At 45.3% G+C, this 3268-nt stretch overlaps 1 long non-coding RNA gene across 1 annotated transcript in view; it reads right to left on the bottom strand.

Annotated features, from left to right (window-relative positions):
- Positions 1–240: 240 nt before the first annotated feature.
- Positions 241–3268, bottom strand: part of LOC118217414 — a 13397-nt gene continuing 10369 nt past the window's right edge. Inside the window, exon 3 of the long non-coding RNA XR_004763176.1 lies at positions 241–681. This is a non-coding gene — a long non-coding RNA (uncharacterized LOC118217414). The remainder of the gene's footprint in view (positions 682–3268) is intronic.

Here is a 3268-nt window from a genome sequence, read left to right as displayed (position 1 = left end):
ATTAACGTGATGGAGGTGCCGAGATAGCTTCAGATTCTAACTTGTTTTCTGGGTGGTGAAAGTGGGTGGCAGATGTGGCGCTGCCTTCTTTTATTGTCTCAACTAAATTAAAACCAGGAGAAAACCAGTGAAAATTTGCATAAAATCTTTACAACCCGTCTTCTGATTTTTTGAAGAGGAGGGATTTTTTTCCCCTATTTTTTTTTTTTTCCCCTGTGCCAAATAGTGCCGCCCGTGCTTTTCACAATCCTCCTGAACTCAGTTTGGCAAACACAGATCTGTTCTTCCTACTGTCCAAGTCCCGGCCTCCGCAAGGCTCAGGCCACGTTTCTGAATTATTTTTTTACCCGTAATATATACACCCTTTAATATACACTGGCCCCAGAGTTCCTCAGCTAGGCGACTTGCTCCCGCAGGTTCCTCTTCAGGATCGTCAGAATTAATGCGTTGGGTTTTTTTTTTTCACCGAGCGCCAGGTCCCAGACTGCATCTGGCCATCCAGCTTCCAGCGCCGCGGTTCTCCACTGACAAGGCCTCCCCCGCCATCCAACTGCTTCATCTCATTTGAAACGCCGCTGCTCGACGGGTCCCGGCCTTCCAAAAATACACCCGTGTCTCGCTGCCTCCTTCCCCAGCTCTCGTCACCTTCCTCTGATTGCCGCTGACATTGGATTGAAGACCCTAGAGGAAGCATCCATAGCAACCAAGGGCAAATAAGGGCCTACCTCAAACTCATCCTCGGCTCCGCCCCCTCCCCATTTTGGCAGCGTGTGAATACTGTCATTCCAGGAAACACAGCTGTCGTAACTCCGTCGTACTGTCGCTATCAATAGTATAGCCTCGCTAGTACGACGATCAGCTGTCACAATAATCAGTAATTTGATTCCAAAATATTAATTTTGTGGTATTTCATGGCAAGTCTTTCCTAATGGGCCTGGATTTTAAACACAGGAATGTGTTCATATTAATGAGGCATCCTGAACATGAGCAGGGATGACAAGCTTCAGAGAGAATGAGCTGCAGTGGAAATAATCCCGTCCCATCTGGAGAGGGAAGGGGAGTGTGGCCGCGTCCAAACTCAGAGAAGGGGAGGGATCCAGAGAGCCGGGAGAGATGAGCTTTGGCAGGCAGATGCACTCATATGCACTTGTACTGGTTCCTCAGCATTGTTAGTGGATACACATCTCTATCCGTCAATGAAAACTGAGGGCAAAGATTTTTTTTTTAAATATATGAATACTTGAAACTGCCTGTGCTTAAGGTTTTACACAATATCTACACTGATTTAGGATTTTGTTTTATCTCACAAACATTATGTTCAAAGACTAGGCCGTAGAGTCTGGCTTTGGTTCCTCGGATCTCACTGGCCGCCAGTAATCCTATGTGTGTTCACATAGTTTGAATAAGATTGTATAATTAATTGTATGGCATAAATTACTTAATACGTAGGATATCTCAAGGGTAAAGCTAAGAAAACACGTTCAATCCTGAGGTGACGTGTGTGTGTGTGTGTCTGTGTGTAAGCGAGAGAAAGAACAAGAGAGGGAGAGGAGAGACAGGAAACACAAAGAAGTGTCAGTTCAAGTTTACTGGTAAACGCGTTTCTCTATTCACATCTACAAGCAAGAACCTTTCCATTTTGCCACCGGCAGCATCTGCACCTCCATCTTTGTTCAGCAAAACGTTCTGATACGATCAGCTTTGTGTTTCGCACGCCCCAGGCTGCCGATTAGGAGCCGCGTCATCGGCATAGTTTGGGTGACAGAGATGAGAACAAAGCAAATGGAGATGCCTCTTCTGTTTAATTAGCGGTGCCAAATCAATTAGCTGCAAAACAACAAAATCAGAATTAATTAGCTTGCAAAAACTGAAACAGAAAAGAAGAGACGATATGAAGGCAGAGAGGGGCATCCCGGCAGAGAGAGGTGTTCCAACAGAGAGAGGGGTGTCCCAACAGAGAGAGGGGTGTCCCAACAGAGAGAGGGGTGTCCCAGCAGAGAGAGGGGTGTCCCAACAGAGAGAGGGGTGTCCCAACAGAGAGAGGGGTGTCCCAACAGAGAGAGGGGTGTTCCAACAGAGAGAGGGGTGTCCCAACAGAGAGAGAGGTGTCCCAGCAGAGAGAGGGGTGTCCCAGCAGAGAGAGGGGTGTCCCAACAGAGAGAGGGGTGTCCCAACAGAGAGAGGGGTTGTCCCAACAGAGAGAGAGGTGTCCCAGCAGAGAGAGGGGTGTCCCAGCAGAGAGAGGGGTGTCCCAACAGAGAGAGGGGTGTCCCAACAGAGAGAGAGAATCCGAGAGAGCAAGAGAGAAGGGGGTCTGTGGTCCATAGGAGAAAAACGAAACAGATAGATAGTGAGAGACAGCGAGAAATGGTTGATAGGACACACACTAGGACAGGGAGAGGGCAAAGACCCAAGGCCTGCAAAATGCTGCATATCACTCAGGTCAATATTAATGACTAAACTCGCTCTGTGCAAGACACCCCCAACCATTCCAACATTCAAAATTTCAGCCCCTCACACAAATAATCCACGTGTCCATGCAACTTAAAATGGTGACGATGATACATGATAATAATAATAATAATAATAATAATTATTATTATTATTATTATTATTATTATACTAATAATAATAGTAACCATCATTGTCTTCGTCTTCATGCAACTTACAATGATGACAATGATACTTAACAAGAATAATAATAATAATAATAATAATAATAATAATAATAATAATAATAATAGCCATTGTTTTCTTCATCTTCACGCAACTTACGGTGATGACAGTGATGATGACACTGACAATGATCTGTTAGACATACTGAGTCTGTTCGGTGTCAAACTCACGGGTGAACAGGTACTTCACAGCTGCAAGCTGCTTGTGAACTACATACCTCTGATTTCCCCAAACCTGAGAACAACAGATCTGTCTGTCGCTAAATTTAGAGTCCCTGTCTCTTGTCTTGCCTGTTTCTTTCTCTCTCTCTTTCTCTCTCTCTTGCAGTATTTTTATCTTTCTCCCTCTTGTATGGTTTCTCCTGCCTCCTGTTTCTCCTGTTTAAATGTGTAAGTGTGTGAATGTGTGAATATGCGCATGTGTATCTGTTCCCACGTTTCTGTCTATCTACACTGATCTCACTGCATTTGTCTACACCTGAGTGTGTGTGTGTGTGTGTGTGTGCGTGTATGTGTAGGCATGTGTGTGCGCATGTGTGTATGTGCGTTTGTGTGTATGTGTGGGCGTGTGTGTGTGTGTGTGTGTGTGTGGG

The sequence above is a fragment of the Anguilla anguilla genome, chromosome 17, assembly GCF_013347855.1.
Source record: "Anguilla anguilla isolate fAngAng1 chromosome 17, fAngAng1.pri, whole genome shotgun sequence".
NCBI classification, from domain to species: Eukaryota; Metazoa; Chordata; class Actinopteri; order Anguilliformes; family Anguillidae; genus Anguilla; species Anguilla anguilla.
This window is presented reverse-complemented; position numbering and strand designations above follow the sequence as displayed.